We start from the raw sequence: 21193 nt of genomic DNA, 5'->3' as shown, positions 1-21193 counted from the left end.
CTGGTGAGCTCACCAGCAACTCGTGTAGCGACGCTCCAGCGATCCCTGCCAGGTCAGGTTGCTGGTGGGATCGCTGGAGCGTCGCAGTGTGACATCTCACCAGCAACCTCCTAGCAACTTACCAGCGATCCCTATCGTTGTTGGGATCGCTGGTAAGTTGATTAGTGTGACTGGACCTTAACAAGGGAGACAGCACAGCCACATCGCATCCAACAATATAATGGAGGTTCACACAATTGATTTGTCTGGGTATCTGATCCTCTCTGGTCAAGGTAATTAGATCAGTCAACAAGAACTTCAACACTAGACTCAATTAAACGAAACAATGAGGGCTTATCCCCCATTTATAAACAAAATATCTTCATGTCCGACTAAAGGCCACGTCTCACTAAGCAACATCGCTAGCAACATTGCTGCTAAGGCACGACTTTTGTGACGCAACAGCAATGTTGCTAGCGATGTTGCTGTGTGTGACATCCAGCAACAACCTGGCCCCTGCTGTGAGGTTGCTGGTTGTTGCTCAATGTCCTGGACCATTTTTTAGTTGTTGCTCTCCCGCTGTGAAGCACACATCGCTGTGTGTGACAGCGAGAGAGCAACAACTGAATGTGCAGTGAGCAAGGAGCCGGCTTCTGCGGACGCTGGTAACCAATGTAAATATCGGGTAACCAAGAAGCCCTTTCCTTGGTTACCCGATATTTACCTTCGTTACCAGCGTCCGCCACTCTCACGCTGCCAGTGCCGGCTCCCTGCTCCCTGCACACATAGCCAGACTACACATCGGGTAATTAACCTGATGTGTAGTCTGGCTAGGAATGCAGGGAGCCAGCGCTAAGCGGTGTGCGCTGGTAACCAAGGTAAATATCGGGTTGGTTACCCAATATTTACTTTAGTTACCAAGCGCAGCATCGCTTCCACGCGACGCTGCTGGCTGGGGACTGGTCACTAGTTGCTGGTGAGATCTGCCTGTTTGACAGCTCACCAGCAACCCGTGTAGCGACGCTCCAGCGATCCCTGCCAGGTCAGGTTGTTGGTGGGATCGCTGGAGCGTTGCTTAGTGTGACAGTACCTTAAATGTTAAACTTTAACCCTTGCTAGGCACTGACAAAGTCCATGTCGTCACAGCGGGGTCTCTCCAAAAAATTTCACATGCAGGGACTGGCTGCCACAGCCGGTGAATAGCAAAATCAGGAATCAGATGATCGGAGATCACCGTTGATATAGTAACCCGCCTGTCAGGTTACTATTGCAACGGTGGCAGCGCTGAAATCACCGCTTACCAACCCGCAGCCTTTGCTCACTCATTGAGTGATTAGACTGCACGGGGAGCAGCAGCGTTCTTCCTCCCATGCAGTGCTGTCTGATGTAGCAGAGCTGCATGGGTTGAAGGAGAAAGAAGACAGAAGAGCAGGATCGTGGAGGGGTGAGAGGGAGTAATAAACATGGAGTTTATAAGTGTGTCTGTGTATTTATTTCTAACTAGCTGTACTACCCGGTTTCGCCTGGGTTAATAACTGCTGTTAACAAAATAGAATGTATTAACAAAAATGTATTCTGCACACAAAAACCACAAAACAAATAGATATAAATATAATTATGTCTGTCTCCCCCTCTGTATATATCTCTCTGTCTATATCTCTCTTTGTCTGTCTGTCTCTTTCCCTGTCTGTCTCTGACTGTCTCTGTCTCTTTCTCCGTCTGTCTCAATCTCTTTCCCTGTCTATCTATCTCTTTCCCTGTCTGTCTATCTAAATCTGTCACTTTCCCTGTCTGTCTCTTTCGATGTCTGTTTCTTTCCCTGTCTTTCCCTGCCTGTCTCTTTCCCTCTGTCTCTTTCCCTGTGTCTGTCTCTTTGTCTGTCTCTTACCCTGTCTGTCTGTTTCCCTGTGTCTGTCTGTCTCTTTGTCTGTGTCTGTCTCTTTACCTGTCTGTGTCTGTCTCTTAGCCTGTCTCTCTCTTTCCCTCTCTTTCCCTGTCTGTCTCTTTACCCGTCAGTCTGTCTCTTTGTCTGTCTCTATGTGTCTGTCTATTACCCTGTCTGTGTCTGCCTCCTTCCCTGTCTGTAATATAGAGATAGACCTGGCTCACTCAACGTGGGGGTGCTCTGGAATAATAAGTCCAGTATAACAAAAGAATATATCCGGCACACCACTATGCAAAAGAGGAATCTTGGAATTGGTTTGAAAAAAACATGGATTTATTGTGTATGTACAGGAAAGTCCGTCCAACGTTTCGATCCAAAAGGATCTTTCACAGGGACAATGGGACCTGAGGTATACAAGGGTTGTCAACTCCTATCAGTGCAGGAGGCCATCAAAGTGTACCAGAAGGATGCAAAAGCAGTCTCAGTGTTTCTATAAAGTGATATAGTGCTAAGGGAGTGTCCAACAAGAACGTGCCGTGGTCTTGTGTATAGACGGGAAAAATCCGGATCAATGGAACCAAAAATGTTAGTTACACAATGTCGGATGGGGAAACCGATCATGCCACTGACTGGGTCACATTAATGTAATTCCTTTATATAACGTGATCGGAGAAGGGGGAACCTTGCTGGTAAATAGGGCATTAATATTAAACGTGGAGTGGCACAATGACGGTCACTGTAAAATGCGTATCACTGGGTATATGGCAAAATATGGCCATATACACAGTGATACGCATTTTACAGTGACCGTCATTGTGCCACTCCACGTTTAATATTAATGCCCTATTTACCAGCAAGGTTCCCCCTTCTCCGATCACGTTATATAAAGGAATTACATTAATGTGACCCAGTCAGTGGCATGATCGGTTTCCCCATCCGACATTGTGTAACTAACATTTTTGGTTCCATTGATCCGGATTTTTCCCGTCTATACACAAGACCACGGCACGTTCTTGTTGGACACTCCCTTAGCACTATATCACTTTATAGAAACACTGAGACTGCTTTTGCATCCTTCTGGTACACTTTGATGGCCTCCTGCACTGATAGGAGTTGACAACCCTTGTATACCTCAGGTCCCATTGTCCCTGTGAAAGATCCTTTTGGATCGAAACGTTGGACGGACTTTCCTGTACATACACAATAAATCCATGTTTTTTTCAAACCAATTCCAAGATTCCTCTTTTGCATAGTGGTGTGCCGGATATATTCTTTTGTTATCCTTCCCTGTCTGTGTCTGTCTCTTTCCCTGGCTGCATTGTGACACGCCAACATTTCATTTAAGGGCATGGCTGCGCATTCTTCTGAAGTTCTGGCTGCACTGTGGCTGCCAGCTCCATTCGCTTAAATGGAGGCAGGTTTTTTGGTGAATAACTGTAAAGCGCGGGGTTAAAATTTCCCCTCAAAACATAGCCTATGACGCTCTCGGGGTCCAGAAGTGTGAGTGTGCAAAATTTTGTCGCTGTAGCTGCGACGGTGCAGATGCCAATCCCGGACATACATACACACACATACATACACACATTCAGTTTTATATATTAGATAAAGTATTTTTCTCTGTGTGGTGTCCTTTTTTAACCCTTTATTGGAGACTCTTAATGGCTAAATCTCTGGCTTAATACTAGCTAGTAAAACAAAGCTAGCATTAACCCCTTGTTACCCAGTGTGCTACCCATCACCAGGGCCACTGGAGAAGTTGGATACAGCGCCAGAAGATGGCGCTTCTATGAAAAAATAGATAGAAGCGCCATTTTCTGGGGCAGCTGCTGACTGAAATTCTCAGCGGAGGGGCCCCAGAAAGCATGGGCCATCCTGCGCTGTGGATTCCAATCCCCAGCTGCCTAGTCGTACCTGGCTGCACACAAAAATCGGGCGAAGCCCATGTCGTTTAATTTTTTTTTAATTATTTAATGAAATAATTAAAAAAAGGGCTTCCCTATATTTTTAGTTTCCAGCCGGGTACAAACAGGCAGCGGGGGGTTGGGGGCAGCCCGTACCTGCCTGCTGTATCTGGCTAGCATACAAAAATATGGCGAAGCCCACGTCATTTTTTTTTTTTTTAGTTTTTTGGCAAAAAAAAAAAAAGCTTCCCTGGATTTTCCATTGCCAGTGAAGGTAACACCAAGCAGTGGGGGTTAGCAACCAGTAGCTGCTTGGATTACTCTTAGCTAACAATACAAAAAATGCAGCGGGTGCCCACGTATTTTTTTTTTAAATTATTTAAATAACTTAAAAGAAATGGGCTTCCCTGTATTTTGATTGGCTGACATTACAGTACTGTAAAAATAAATAAATCATTGAAAAAAATGACGTAGCGCTCGGTGGTATTTTTGATTCTCAGCGCAGATAAAGCAGACGGCTACGGGCTGCCACCCCCATCTGCCTGGCGTTACCATGGCTTGCAATCAAAATACAGGGAAGCCTATTCATTTTTTATTTTAAAAAATAATTAAAAAAAATGCGTGGGCTCCCGCTGTATTTTGATCGCCAGTCAGGTAAATCCAGGCGGCTGGGGCTGGGATTCTCTGCAGCCCGTAGTCGCCCCTGGAAATGGCACATTGTTTCTTAGCGCCATTTCAAGGCGCTTTACCCGGCTCGTCCAACGGCCGTGACGGTGGTGGCTCGCTGGGTAATAAAGCGGTTTATACCAGCTTTGTATTCTCAGATGGTACTAAGCCCGAAATTCATGGTGTCACACCAAAATAGACATGGCCATCATGACATGAATTTCTAGGAAAGAGTAAAAAAAACACAACACAGAGAATTTTTTTTTATTAGAAATAAAACAAAAAACATTTAGAGACTCCATTTTTATTAGAAAAAAATCCTTAGTTCAACGTAATCCACAGGGACAGCAATGTCAGCTTCATCACTGTGCACAGACAGTCTATACACAGTGAGAAGCACAGAGCAAATTCAACTCTGCTTCATCTTGTGCACAGACAGTGTTTATACACAGTGAGAAACACAGAGAGCCATGTCAGGTCTGCTGCATCGTTCTGGACAGAGCGATGCAGCAGGCTGACAGTGAGGGGATGATTGCACTTGCGTCTCGCAGTGCATCAGCCCACTCTCCCGACAGGAGCGCCTTAGCTGTGGAAATATATGCAGCTGACCCGCTGCCGTCGGGAGATTGTGCGCCGCGATACAATGACACTCGCATCATGGGGCGCCAGGACCTGTGATGACGTCATACTCACGTGACCAGTCTGTAGCCAATGAGGTAATACAACATTCCCACGTGACTGGTCACATGGGTATGATGTCACGGTCACGGCAGGTCCTTTTAGCCAGAGGTGCTTACAGGGGGGAACAGCAATGATCGGACGGACGCGGAAGCAGAAGCGCTGCTAGGCAGAGTCTGCGGGACGGCGCGGGACCTGTAAGTATGATCAGAATGTTTTTTTTTAATAACGTGCTTTTTTTTTAGCAGCTCCTGGACCCGAACGGTTACACGAACTATAACACGAATGTCCCAGAAAGCTCGTGCTCGGGGTCGTGTGCACGAACACCATGTGTTCACTACAGACACTGAACTTTACAGTTCGGGTTCGCCCATCCCTACTCGTAAACTGAGTTACAAATTTACAGCAAGCTTTGCTCGTATAGCGAAATACTCACACACCAAGTTATTCGTAAACCGAGGTTCCACTGTAAATGTATCAAACATAACGTAGCCTACTATGGATCCATTCTGTATCCCAATGTGCCCTCTATTTTATATGGGGTAAAAAGGAAAGAATACAAGATAGACCAACCAAAAGATAAATGGTAAAATCCAGTACCAAGTGTTTTACATACTAATGACTATGTTAATTTTGTCATGTGCAGATTGAGATCCGGACTATTTGCAGGCCATGACATTGACCTTATGTGCCTTCTTTCAAGGAATGTTTTCACAGTTTTTGCTCTATGGCAAGATTCATTATCATCTTGATAAATGATTTCATCATCCCCAAACATCCTTTCAATTGATGAAATATGAAAAGTGTCCAAAATTTCAATGTAAACTTGGCCATTTACTAAAGATGTAATGACAGCCATCTCACCAGTGCCTTTACCTGACATACAGCCCCATATCACCAATGACTGTGGAAATTTACATGTTCTCTTCAGGCAGTCAAATTTTTATTGTTTAGCTTTTCTGTATGTAAATCCCATTTCCTTTAAGCGGTTTCTTAAAGTTTTGTCACAGACATTGACTCCAGTTTCCTGCCAATCGTTCCTCATTTATTTTGTTGTGCATTTCCTGTTTTGGAGACATATTGCTTTAAGTTTCCTGTCTTGACGCTTTGATGTCTTCCTTGGTCTACCAGTATGTTTGCCTTTAACAACCTTCCCATGTTGTTTGTATTTGGACCAGATTTTAGACATAGCTGACTGTGAACAACCAACATCTTTTGCTACATTGCGTGATGATTTACACTCTTTTAAGAGTTTGATAATCCTCTCCTTTGTTTCAATTGACATCTCTTGAATTGGAGCCATGATTCATGTCAGTCCACTTGGTGCAACAAATCTCCAAGGTGTGATCACTCCTTTTTAGATGCAGATTAACGAGCAAATCTTACTTGATGCAGGTGTTAGTTTTCGGAATGGAAATTTGCAGGGTGATTCCATAATTTTTTTTCCTCATAATTGAGTGATTCCATAATTTTTCCCTCTGTTTGGTCTTGAAAATTAACTGTTACTGGCTAGCACATTATGTTTTCATGATTTTTTTAGTGTTTTTTTAAAGCCAGAAAGTTGACATTTGAAATGACTTTAGTTTGGTGCCATGTCTGTAATCTGCTTTTTTAAAACAAAAGTAAACAACTGAATGAACATCCTCAGAGCCAGGTGATTCCATAATTTTTGCCAGGGTTGTAGATGATTTGGAGGATTGATCCTACTGACAGGATCCCTTTAACCATATCTTCTTTTTAAAAAGCTTCCTTGTTATATACAGTGCCTACAAGTAGTATTCAACCCCCTGCAGATTTAGCAGGTTTGATAAGATGCAAATACGTTAGAGCCTGCAAACTTCAAACAAGAGCAGGATTTATTAACAGATGCATAAATCTTACAAACCAACAAGTTATGTTGCTCAGTTAAATTTTAATAAATTTTCAACATAAAAGTGTGGGTCAATTATTATTCAGCCCCTAGGTTTAATATTTTGTGGAATAACAATTGTTTGCAATTACAGCTAATAATCGTCTTTTATAAGACCTGATCAGGCCGGCACAGGTCTCTGGAGTTATCTTGGCCCACTCCTCCATGCAGATCTTCTCCAAGTTATCTAGGTTCTTTGGGTGTCTCATGTGGACTTTAATCTTGAGCTCCTTCCACAAGTTTTCAATTGGGTTAAGGTCAGTAGACTGACTAGGCCACTGCAACACCTTGATTTTTTCCCTCTTGAACCAGGCCTTGGTTTTCTTGGCTGTGTGCTTTGGGTCGTTGTCTTGTTGGAAGATGAAATGACGACCCATCTTAAGATCCTTGATGGAGGAGCGGAGGTTCTTGGCCAAAATCTCCAGGTAGGACGTGCTATCCATCTTCCCATGGATGCGGACCAGATGGCCAGGCCCCTTGGCTGAGAAACAGCCCCACAGCATGATGCTGCCACCACCATGCTTGACTGTAGGGATGGTATTCTTGGGGTCGTATGCAGTGCCATCCAGTCTCCAAACGTCACGTGTGTGGTTGGCACCAAAGATCTCGATCTTGGTCTCATCAGACCAGAGAACCTTGAACCAGTCTGTCTCAGAGTCCTCCAAGTGATCATGAGCAAACTGTAGACGAGCCTTGACATGACGCTTTGAAAGTAAAGGTACCTTACGGGCTTGTCTGGAACGGAGACCATTGCGGTGGAGTACGTTACTTATGGTATTGACTGAAACCAATGTCCCCACTGCCATGAGATATTCCCGGAGCGCCTTCCTTGTTGTCCTTGGGTTAGCATTGACTCTTCGGACAAGCCTGGCCTCGGCACGGGTGGAAACTTTCAAAGGCTGTCCAGGCCGTGGAAGGCTAACAGTAGTTCCATAAGCCTTCCACTTCCGGATGATGCTCCCAACAGTGGAGACAGGTAGGCCCAACTCCTTGGAAAGGGTTTTGTACCCCTTGCCAGCCTTGTGACCCTCCACGATCTTGTCCCTGATGGCCTTGGAATCCTCCTTTGTCTTTCCCATGTTGACCACGTATGAGTGCTGTTCACAAGTTTGGGGAGGGTCTTAATTAGTCAGAAAAGGCTGGAAAAAGAGATAATTAATCCAAACATGTGAAGCTCATTGTTCTTTCTGCCTGAAATACTTCTTAATACTTTAGGGGAACCAAACAGAATTCTGGTGGATTGAGGGGTTGAATAATAAATGACCCTCTGAATAAACTTTTCACAATTTAAAAAAAAAAAAAAAGAAATAACATTCTTTTTTGCTGCAGCGCATTTCACACTTCCAGGCTGATCTACAGTCCAAATGTCACAATGCCAAGTTAATTCCGAATGTGTAAACCTGCTAAATCTGCAGGGGGTTGAATACTACTTGTAGGCACTGTATATTTTTTTGGAGCACACCTTTTAGTGTTTTTTTTATTCGCTTCCATACTACCAATACTTCTATAGCTATTTTCAGAAATGTCCCCCAGGATACTGGATTTGTAAAGGAGTGGTATAGGATTTAAAAACATGATAGTGTTCTTCTAAAGCAGCGTCCAATTTGTCCATGAGCTTTCTCTAACATTGCATCTCAATTTAATAATTAGAGTGAATAGGGCTGAGTTGCAATTCCACATACAACCAGTGGACAGAAGTGGTGCTGTTTTTCAAAGAAAGAAGATATTTTTTGCTAATCCTGCACAATCAAGCGTTTCATGGCAAATCGCCAACAGGGTCGCAAAAAGCATGTTGGGCAAAAAAGACGCAAAATAACTGCCCATGAATTGAGGAAAATCAAGCATGAAGCTGCCAAGATGCCATTTGCCACCAGTTTGGTCATATTTCAGAGCCGCAACGTTACTGGAGTATCAAAAAGCACAAGGTGTGCCATATTCGGGGACATGGCCAAGGTAAGGAAGCTGAAAAATGACCACCTTTAAACAAGAAACATAAGATAAAACGTGAAGACTGGGCCAAGAAATATCTTAAGACTGATTTTTTAAAGGTTTTATGGACTGATGAAAGGAGAGTGACTCTTGATGGGTAAGATGGATGGGCCAGAGGCTGGATCAGTAAAGGGCAGAGAGCTAAACTCCGACTCAGACGCCAGCAAATTGGAGGTGGGGTACTGGTATGGGATGAAGATGAACTTGTGGGACCTTTTCGGGTTGAGGAAAGAGTGAGGCTCAACTCCAAGACCTACTGACAGTTTCTGGAAGACAACTTCTTCAAGCAGTGGTACAGGAAGAAGTCGGTATGATTTTCATACAGAACAATGCTCCATCACATGCATCCAACTATTCCACAGCGTGGCTGGCCAGTAAAGGTCTAAAGATGAAAAAATAATGACATGGCCCCGTTGTTCACCTGATCTGAACCCCATAGAGAACCTGTGGTCCCTCATAAAATGTGAGCTCTACAGGGAGGGAAAACAGTACACCTCTCGGAGTCGGAACAGTGTCTGGGAGGCTGTGGTGGCTGCTGTACGCAATGTTGATCGTAAACAGATCAATCAACTGACAGAATCTATGGATGGTAGGCTGTTGAGTGTCATCATAAAGAAAGGTGGCTATATTGGTCACTAATTTTTATGGGTTTTGTTTGCATGTCAGAAATGTTTTTTTTCTACATTTTGTGCAGTTATATTGGTTTACCTGGTGAAAATAAACAAGTGAGATGGGAATATATTTGGTTTTTATTAAGTTGCCAAAAAATTTTGCACAGTAGTAGTTACCTCCACAAACAGATATCCTCCTAAGATAGCCAAATCTAAAAAAAACCACTCCAACTTTCAAAAATATTAAGCTTTGATATTTATGAGTCTTTTGGGTTGATTGAGAACATAGTTGTTGATAATAATTCTGCACACAGTGTATTTGGTGACTTAACAGGTTCAAAATACCATATAGACCTTAAAAATTCCACTGACAGAAAATATGACATTTTTGAGATGAAACATAAGGGCTTTTCAGTGCAGATCTATAGGCATACCTATCAGCAAGACAGTATTAATCAATATTCCCATGTTCTCCTCTGTTTTTTTTTCCTCAGGGGCCAGACTTCTGTAGGTACTGCAAGAGCCAGAAGCAATGGTGCAGTCTAGAAATAATGACACTGTTTCTGAAGTAAAGAGAAAAAAGTCTGGGCTGATTATTTTGTCAGCTTTGTAGGCAAGTCACTTTATCCGCATATGCCTGAGGCACCAGGCTCTATGGGAAGGAGAATGAACAAAGAATCATAGATCACTTGTACTTTTAACACCTGCAAAACTATTTTTTTTTTCCATCTCCATCAGCGAGGTTCACTGCATTCCATTATAAATAGTGGAAATTAATAGCAGCAGGATAAACAGGTCCATGTACAGCAAGGTTTGTTATCCATTACAACTCCAGCTGCTTTATAGTCCGCACTAAGCAGATATCATCATTTGTATACCAGTTGCAAGCTCTGATTCCCCAGTTAACAAAACTACTTATAAGAGAGTTACAATTTTAACAAATAAATGAAATTATACAATTTACTAGTAAACTTTATACACATGTAAAAAACATCCTGGTCTTTAAAAACTATGAAATGTTACTAAGAATTGCTTGCAGTTATTTAATAGGAAAAGTCATTATTTTTTTCCAGTAGATTATTATTTATTATTATAGCGTCATTTATTCCATGGTGCTTTACAGTGAAAGAGGGTATACATACAACAATAATTAACAGTACAAAACAGACAGGTATAGGAGGAGAGAGGACCCTGCCCGCGAGGGCTCACAGTCTACAGGGACTGGGTGAGGGTACAATAGGTGAGGACAGAGCTGGTTGCACAGTGGTGTACTGGACTGAGGGTTATTGTAGGTTGTAGGCTTGTTGGAAGAGATGGGTCTTGAGGTTCCTCTTGAAGCTTTCCACGGTAGGGGAGAGTCTGATATGCTGAGGTAGAGCGTTCCAGAGTATGGGGGAAGCACGGGAGAAATCTTGTATGCTATTGTGGGAAGAGGAGATAAGAGAGGAGTAGAGAAGGAGATCTTGTGAGGATCTGAGGTTGCGTGCAGGTAGGTACCGGGAGACTAGGTCACAGATGTAAGGAGGAGACAGATTGTGGATGGCTTTGTATGTCATGGTTAATGTTTTGAACTGGAGTCGTTGGGCGATGGGAAGCCAGTGAAGGGATTGGCAGAGTGGCGAGGCTGGGGAATAGCGAGAGGTGGATTAAGCGGGCCGCAGAGTTTAGGATAGATTGGAGGGGTGCAAGAGTGAGGAGAGGATATGTCAGTCCTGGTCATGTGACGGTGTCACGGGTGTGCGGTGTGTTACAATACAGAGCTCTGATAATTGTGGTAAAGGCACAGGCAAAGGGGAAGGCCAATAAGTTGTTGAAAATCATGCAGACAAATGCAAGCTGCTGGGGGTTTTATGTTAATTGCTATTGATTAATTGACTGTCATTGTTGATTGATAACGCAGTTTTGTAGGCAAACCTGCAAAAGCATTAAAAAGAACATGCTGCTTCCCCAAGGAAACAGTCATATTTTAATTTTCATATCTTTTCACAGCCAACTTACAACTGTATGCGTGCCCTAAGGGAACAAATGTTACTAATAACTATGGGGGAGGCAAGGGAGCTATGCAGTAAGGGGTCCTTTATCAATATTAGCATTTCATATGCCAGTCTTGAACAATAAACCTGTTGGCATGACATATAACATGCCTCTTATTAAAAATTTGGCATATTTGGAGGGCCCGTGTGCTAGAAAATGTAATCTATGCCAAGTATGACCTGTCATAGATTTCTGTAAATTTGTTACGTGGCAGATAGTCATGTCTACTTTTGCTAAGTCTGTCAACTTTTTAGAAAATCAAAGGGGTTGATGCATAAAAATAAAACAAAGATAGAGGGCATGTTAAATTCCTTCGTATGTGTGTGAGCAGTGGTAGAACTACCATCATAAGAGCGCTAGTGCCTACTATGGCCCCTGTGCCCTTAGAGGTATGGGGCTGAGCCACCTGACCTGGCACACAATGTACATCTATAACACTTCTACCAAAGCCACGCACCCTCATGAGATCCAAGACACATAATGTAATGCCTACAAATTCCCAAAACACGGCATCCAAGTGGAAATAAACAGTGGCATTGAGGAGGGTGAGTGATAAACCTGGCAAATAGAGAGAAAGTGGACGTGTGTTACAAGAACGTGGAAGTGTGTCCAAGAAAATGGAAAATGGAGTTATGAGAGGCAAGCTGCAGGAGACTAGTGGTGTTGAGTATCTGCGTGCTATATTGGCAGACCAGACACTGCACTCTCTTGTTGATAAAATGAAGACAAAAAGTTTTTTTCTATGCAAAAAAGTGATTATTTATTTGATGGCGACAAAAGATGGTGGACGTTTCGGCCCAACGGCCTTTATCATGTATAGTCGCTCCACAAGAGGGCTGTTTCAGAAGAGAAGAAAATAATGGAGCAGGATGGAAGGAGTACCACCAAGAATAGTTTATGATACAAGATTTTCCAGAGCATGAAGTCTAGAAGCAGGTTAGATTTCCTTTGGCTGGAAGGAATTAGTGTACATGTATTCCAATGGAAGAGATTTCTAGCTTTTATCTTTATATATTCATGTTGATCACATAGACGTTTGGGTGGTTGTAAGAGAACATGTATATAAACACCATCTGATAAAGGCTCCTGCAGACTTCTCACATGAGAAGCCCTATACCAATACCCAGTGCCGGCGTCAGCACGCGGCAAACCCGGGCAAATGTCGGGGCCCTGGACAGCCGGGGGGGCCCACTCGCGGGTGCCGGGGACCGCAGTCCTCCGCAGGAAACTGAGGCTGCTGTCCCTTTAAGGTGATGCATCCTCCTGGTGTGAACTTCATGTGTTGGCGGAGCTTCGGCGCAACTTCCTGCTCCAGTCCCACAGCACAGATGAAGGAGGTGCAGTGCAAGCCAGCGACCCCCAGCACAGCACTGCCCACTGGCGCTGTGTGGGCCCCCTCTCCACCAGTAATTTTGAGCGGTATGTTCTACACCCCTCCGCCCCACCCGATCTGTATGTGCCATGAGTCCCCGCCCCCCACTTTATGGACCTCAGTGACAGTGAGTTGTATGGGTTCCCCCCCCTCCGAGAGGTATGTCCTGGCCCCCAGAGCTGTGTGGCTGTGTGTTCGGGCCCCCCATAGCCGCGTGTGTGTGGGGGCCCCAGAGATGTGTGGCTGTGTTCGGGCTCCCCATAGCCGCGTGTGCACATTTCTCAGATGTCCCATCATAAGCTACAACCCCCTCCATTGTAAGTAGATAACTACAACTGTGTGTGTGTGTGCGTGTCTGTGTGGAGCAGAGCCGAGTGCGTGTCTGTGTGGAGCAGAGCCGAGTGCGTGTCTGTGTGGAGCAGAGCCGAGTGCGTGTCTGTGTGGAGCAGAGCCGAGTGCGTGTCTGTGTGGAGCAGAGCCGAGTGCGTGTCTCGGTGCAGGAGAGCCGAGTGCGTGTCTGTGTGGAGCAGAGCCGAGTGCGTGTCTGGGTGCAGCAGAGCTTTGTGTGTCTGCAGCAGAGCTGTGTGTATGTGTGCAGTAGAGATGTGTGATATATAATCTGGACAGCAGAGCTTTGTAAATATGTGCTGTTAGGGCAGTGCAGCAGAGATGTGTGTGCAGCAAAGCAGTGTGTATATAGTCTTTGGACAGCAGAGATGTGTATGTGTACAGCAGAGCTGTGTGTATATATATATATATATATCTATATATATATATATGCAGCAGAGCTGTTTGTGTGTTTGCATCTGTACATATGCAGCAGAGATGTGTGCAACAGTGCTGTCAGGGTGTGTGTGTGTGTAGCACAGCTGTGTGAGTGTGTATGTATGGAGCAGAGCTGTGAGTGTGGCACCCCATAGCCATCTGTGGGTCCCCCCCCGAGCCGTATGTGCAGCCCCCGAGAGCACTATGCAACCCACCTCAGTAATGTGCATACTCCCAGAGCTGTTTGCTACTCCAGTAACATCTATGCCCTCCAGTAATGTCTATGCCCCCTGCCCCTCCTGTGATGTATATATTGTAGCCCCCAGCCTCACTTGTGATGTATATACAGCAGTGTCAGTGTGCACTGTAGGTGGCCATGTCTGAGAGTGACGACCATCATGCAGCACAGCCACATGCCCAGGAGGAGCTGGATGGAGACTAGCGGGAATGTGTCTGTATGTATGTACGATGTTTATCTCTGTATGCCACTGAGACTCTTCTGCCCGGGGCCCACAAAAACCTGGAGCCGGCCCTGCCAATACCCTATAACTCTGATAACATTGGCAGATCAGGGCAGTGCAGTGAAGTCACCCAGGATATGCTGCTGGGCTGGGGGGCAGAGTTCAGCTCATCAGTGGACTCTCCCGCAACAGCTACAATTGTGTGGAAGTTGGCTATTTGCATATTTGTGGGATTAAATATGATACACAAGGCTCTGTTTACATGCAAGTTGTGATTTCCATTTGTAATAGAAGCCACAACTTAAAGACAGATCCATCATATGTTGGCCACTACTGGGCCAAAAACAATAATGAAATAAAATGATCTGCAACTAGGTCACCAAGTGTGCCTTTAAAGGGAATCTGTCTGTAGGGTTTTGCTGTGTAATCTGAAGACAGCATTCTGTAAAGATTAACAGTGAGATTTCGGCTATGCATTTCTTATCACACTGTGTGCTTTTGTTTACCTGCATGGTTTGTTTTAGCTTCGGGAGATTATCATTGCCAGAGTGGTCAGCTAGAGGTCAGCTAGTCTGGCTAGTCTTCTGCTGTGATTAGAAGCTCATTGTCTATACACATCGTATATACAAAGCCTGGTGTGGGCGGAGCAGCTTTCTCATTGCAAAATCTAAAATCTCTGTTTGTCAGAACTTCTCCCACTAGTAATCTAAGTGAAACATCAGTGGATTCCGGGTCTTTTTGCCTACACCATGCTACTCTCAGATGATGTGGTAGAAAAAAAAGGCTACTGACAGATTTACTTTAAGTGTTTTTTTTTTGTTTTCTCACATGGGACTTGCCACGCTTAAAGGGTTATTCCCATCTAGAAACATCCTATTTCAATATGTAGTAGGTGTAATAATATTATTAATAATAATACAAAATAATAATAATAATAATATTAGCAAATACCTACAATTAGAAACGTAGTATAGTTCTGCTGATTAGCTATGTCTCTTACCTCATGTGTCCTGCACATGAGGTAAGAGACATGGCTAATCAGGAGAACTATACTACATTTCTAATTGTAGGTATTTGCTAATATTATAATATTATTATTATTATTAATAATACCTACTATATATTTAAATAGTATTCTTGGAGATGGTAATACCCCTTTAATTGCTCCTCTCCTCCCTTACCATAAACATTGAGTGTATTTATTATTGAACTTGGTGCATCTTTCAGCTGCCACTGCAAAAAATGTATTCCTCTCAAGGACTAGAGAACATTTCTGTTATACAGTGTGTCCACCCATATCCTGTCCACCGCCATTAACTTGAGAACGGCGGCAGCTATAGGCATAGAAGTGGTGTCTAGGTATAGTAAAGTATGCATGCGATACGCAATGAAACCACCTATTGCGCCACCTGGTGGAAAACAACGGAGTTAGCATTTTTATCTCGAAAATGGAACGAGATAGAGAAAAAAGTGAATTACAAAGTTGTAGGGCATCATCAATTCAATACGAATCGACACCTTGAATACAGAAATGCTATGATTGGAACGTGTAAAATTTACAAGGCTGCAGACGTGAAGCGATACCTCATGGAGACCTTCTTACAAGTCATTGGGTATGGTGGCTGTGTGGAGTGGCTTCCACGCTCACCTGACCTGACCCCATTGGACTTCTTTCTGTGAGGTCACATCAAACAGCAGGTGTATGCGACCCCTCCACCAACATTGCAGGATGTCACGCTCCCCGGGTCCCCTGCCCAGCTCCCCGGCTCCCCTGCCACGCTCCCCGGCTTCCCTGGCTTGCTCCCCGGCTCCGCTGTCCGGCGTCCCCCGCTCCACAGCCTCCAGGCCCCCTCACCTATGATCCCCAGGCGTCCCGGTCCCCGCTCCCAGCGTCCGCCGGCAGCTTCGCTCCAGCCCGGCTCCTCTGCCTCCTGTTCGCCGCTCCCTGCCCTGGCTTCTGGCACCCGGGCCTCGCGCATACGCATTAGGGCGCGCGCGCGGTCATTGACCCTTTCTTAAAGGGCCAGCGTCCACTGACAGGATATTGAACACACAGGTACAGGGTATAAAGGGGTTTAATGTCCAAGTGGGCGGGGCCTGTTCTTCGTGTTTCCTAAGCTAGGAGTCAGGTCTCCTTGTCTCTGTGGTATACTTACCTATCTCTCTTCTAGAGCCGCTCCTGCCTCGCCATCCGGTCCTGCCGATTCCCGAACCCCGAACGCTGACTATCTGCCATCCCGTCAGTCCGTACCATCTCTGATCCCTGTGGTGATCCGTCCTCTCGCTCCATCGGTTCCGGACTCCGCCTGACAACATCTCGGCCTCCGAACCTGAGCTCCGTCACCCGGACTACCATCAGTGACTCCGTGGTCCCAGGGACTTCTACATTCCACTCTTTTGATCGGACTGTCCTGCTACCTGTAGTGCTCCGGCTACCGGACCCCTTGCCTTCAGTAAGGTGTTCGGCCCCGTGGATCCACCTCCTGGGTCTGCCTGTCCACCTGGCCCTAACAGTAAGAACAGGCCATGGATCCCGCCGAAGCACTAGCAGCCTTGCAGGAGGAACTCACACGCCAGCGTGAGACCCAGACCCGCATGCTGAACTTCATGTCTTCTGTGGACGCCCGCCTGAACACGCTACAAGCGTCGGTCACATCTTCAGCATCTCGAGCTTCCACTGTACAATCCACGGCCACAGCTCCCATGGCAGCCTCCTCGGATGCTTCCAGACTTCGCTTGGCCTCACCACCCCGGTATGCCGGAGATCCCAAGACCTGCAGGGGATTCATCAATCAATGCTCTCTCCATTTCAAGCAGCTGCCGCACTTGTTTGCCTCCGACCAAGCCAAGGTCGCGTTCATGATGTCCCATCTAGAGGGTGAGGCACTGGCCTGGATGACCTCCTTGTGGGAGAAGGAGGACCCTGTGACCACTAACATCCAGGACTTCCTGCAGGCATTTCGTGGCACCTTTGACGAGCCCGGACGCGCCTCCGCGTCTGCCTCATCTCTCCTCCGGCTACGTCAGGGGACTCTGACGGTGGGCCAATATGCCATCCGTTTTCGCACCTTGGCTTCGGAACTCGGGTGGAACAATGAGGCTCTAACCGCCGCCTTCTGGGAAGGTCTCTCGGGTCGTATTAAAGATGAGCTGGCTGGTCGTGACGTGCCGTCCACCCTGGATGCCCTGATTGCCCTAGCGATTCGAGTGGATCTTCGCTTTCAGGAACGATCCAAAGAGGTGTCCCGTGAGAGACGTCCAATACGGCATTCCTCTCCTCCGCAGAAGCCCGCCGTACTTCAGTCAACGTCATCTGGTGTCTCCGTCCACGAGCCCATGCAGATCGACCGTTTGCGGCAGTCCGAACAACGCCGAGCAGAACGGCTTGCCAAGGGTCTCTGCTTCTACTGCGGAGAGGGCACACACCTGCTACGCTCCTGTCCAGAGAGGCCGGGAAACTCCAAAGCCTAGGGTTGGTAGGAGAGGCCACCCTAGGTGCTGGGACTCTCTCTGACCCGGTTACGTGGACTGTTCAAGTGACAACGGGAGAGACGCGGTTCACGGCCGAGGCGTACCTCGATTCCGGGGCAGCAGGCAATTTCATCCAGCAGGCCACGGTGGACAAGTACCAGGTGCCTGTTACTCCACTCGAAAAAACCCTCGTGATTGCCTCTGTGGATGGGAGACCCCTCTCTGACACCATCTCGTGGATCACCAAGCCGGTGGAACTGCGTATCAGTGCCCTGCACACCGAGAACATCGCTCTCTATGTCCTCCCACACATGTCTCATCAAATCCTGCTGGGACTCCCCTGGTTACGGACACACGAACCGTCAGTCAGCTGGGGTACTGGTGAAATCACCCGATGGGGCTCCTCTTGCCACGAGAACTGTCTGAAGACTATACAGCCCATCCGACGACCTCCGGTTCCAGAGTCCCTACCGGGACTGCCCTCGGCCTATTGGTCCTTCGCGGACGTCTTTGATAAAAAGGAGTCAGAGGTACTGCCGCCACATCGTCCTTACGATTGTGCCATCGACCTGCTCCCGGGAACTACACCACCTCGAGGACGGATATATCTGCTGTCTCCTGCCGAAACAAGGGCCATGTCTACCTACATCACAGAGAGCCTGGCAAGGGGATTCATTCGGAGATCCTCCTCTCCTGCTGGAGCAGGCTTCTTCTTCGTTAAGAAGAAAGATGCTACCTACGCCCATGCATTGACTACCGGGGATTGAACCAAATCACCGTGAAAAATAAATACCCCCTGCCGCTCATCCCCGAATTGTTTGATCGGCTTAGAGGAGCTCGTGTGTTTACCAAGTTGGATCTTCGGGGTGCCTACAACCTGGTCCGCATCCGCTCTGGGGACGAATGGAAGACCGCGTTCAATACTCGCGATGGGCACTATGAATACTGTGTGATGCCCTTCGGCCTGTGTAACGCACCAGCAGTCTTTCAGGAATTGGTGAACGACGTGTTCCGGGACCTTCTCTACGTCTGTGTGGTGGTGTATCTTGATGACATCCTGGTCTTTTCTCCGGACCTCCAGACCCACAGAGAGAACGTGCAGCTGGTACTACAACGACTGAGGGAGAATCGTCTGTACGCCAAGTACGAGGAGTGTGTCTTCGAGCAGTCTTCTCTTCCCTTCCTGGGTTACGTGATCTCCGATACCAGCCTGCAGATGGATTCGGAGAAGGTCTCTTCCATTCTCAACTGGCCCCCTCCTTCTGGACTGAAGGCAATCCAACGCTTTCTGGGATTCGTGAACCATTACCGTCAGTTCATCCCTCACTTTTCTGCTCTGACTGCACCTCTCTCTGCCTTGACCAAGAAGGGGGCTAATCCAAAGGATTGGTCACCTGCGGCCGACGCCGCGTTTGGCTCCCTGAAGCGGGCATTTGCTTCCTCCCCTGTGCTTCACCGTCCGGAGTTAAACCGACAGTTCACCTTGGAGGTGGATGCCTCCTCCTCGGGAGCCGGAGCAGTGCTCATGCAGAAGTCCTCCTCCGGGAAGATGGTGACTTGCGGTTTCTTCTCCAAGAGCTTCTCAGCGCCTGAACGCAACTACACCATCGGTGACCGAGAGCTATTGGCAGTCAAACTGGCTCTGGAGGAATGGCGCTACCTTCTGGAGGGAGCAGTGTACCCCGTGATCATTTATACGGACCACAAGAACCTGGAATACCTGCGGTCCGCTCAGCGACTGAACCCACGGCAAGCCAGGTGGTCCTTGTTCTTTGCCAGGTTCGATTTCCAGTTCCATTTCCGACCCGCGGACAAGAATGTACGCGCAGATGCCTTGTCCAGGTCATTCATGCCCATGGAACAGGAGGAGGAGACATCCCAGCCCATCATCTGCCCTAGTAAAATCATTCCGGTGGCCCCTGTCACCCTGGCCCAGATACCGCCCGGGAAGACCTATGTCTCTGAGACCGACAGGCAAAAAGTGTTGCACTGGGGCCATGCCTCGAAAACAGCTGGCCATGCTGGTCAGAAGAGAACATGGAGTACAATTGTACGTCACTACTGGTGGCCATCCCTCCGCACAGACGTCGCTTCTTTTGTCTCAGCCTGCTCCTCTTGTGCCAGGAACAAGACGCCCAAACACCTGCCATATGGTCGTCTTCTGCCTCTGCCTATACCCTCTGTTCCGTGGCAACACATTGCAATGGACTTTATTACGGACTTGCCCCTGTCCTCCGGACACACAGTCATATGGGTCGTGGTGGATCGGTTCTCCAAAATGGCTCATTTCGTCCCTATGGCTGGACTGCCCTCAGCCCAGGAACTCGCTGACGCCTACATACAGCACATCTTCCGGTTGCATGGCTTTCCATCACACATTGTGTCCGACAGAGGAACTCAGTTCACCTCCCGCTTCTGGAGGGCTCTCTGCAAACATCTGGGAGTGACTCTGGACTTTTCTTCAGCCTACCATCCTCAGTCGAATGGCCAAGTGGAACGAGTCAATCAGATCTTGACCTCCTTCTTACGTCACTACGTCAACGCCCATCATGACGACTGGCCCACGCTTCTTCCTTGGGCTGAATTCTCCCATAACCACCACGTCAGTGAGTCCTCCTCCAGCTCTCCCTTCCATGTCGTTTACGGACTTCAGCCTTCCGTCCCATTACCTGTATCCTCTTCCTCGGATGTCCCTGCTGCTGATGCTGTAGCCCGTGACTTTGCAACAATTTGGGACTATGTCAAGACGTCCCTTGGACGTGCTTCCCTGCGGATGAAGAGACACGCAGACAAGAGGCGTCTGGATCCCCCGTGTTTCTCTCCAGGAGATCTGGTCTGGCTTGCTTCCAAGTACGTCCGATTGGAGCTACCATCATACAAGCTGGGTCCTCGCTACATCGGGCCGTTTAAAGTCCTCAGCAAAATAAATGAGGTCTCCTACAAGCTGCAGCTCCCGGCCACGATGAGGATACCCAACTCCTTCCACGTCTCCCTGCTCAAGCCGGTTGTCCTTGGTCCCTTCTCCGCTGCTGCCAGTTCTGCTCCTCCTCCTATTGCTGATGATGACATCTATGCGGTAAGGGATATCGTGGCCATGAAAACCGTACGGGGCCGGCAGTTCTTCTTGGTGGACTGGGCGGGGTATGGTCCTGAGGATAGGTCCTGGGAGCCCCGGGAGAATGTGGGTACTCCTCTGATTCGTGCCTTCCTGTCCCGGTTGCGGGGAGGGGGGCGTGGGGGAGGGGGTACTGTCACGCTCCCCGGGTCCCCTGCCCAGCTCCCCGGCTCCCCTGCCACGCTCCCCGGATTCCCTGGCTCGCTCCCCGGCTCCTCTGTCCAGCGTCCCCCGCTCCACAGCCTCCAGGCCCCCTCACCTATGATCCCCAGGCGTCCCGGTCCCCGCTCCCAGCGTCCGCCGGCAGCTTCGCTCCAGCCCGGCTCCTCTGCCTCCTGTTCGCCGCTCCCTGCCCTG

This window comes from Anomaloglossus baeobatrachus, chromosome 6, assembly GCF_048569485.1.
Source record: "Anomaloglossus baeobatrachus isolate aAnoBae1 chromosome 6, aAnoBae1.hap1, whole genome shotgun sequence".
Lineage (NCBI taxonomy): Eukaryota > Metazoa > Chordata > Amphibia > Anura > Aromobatidae > Anomaloglossus > Anomaloglossus baeobatrachus.
This window is presented reverse-complemented; position numbering follows the sequence as displayed.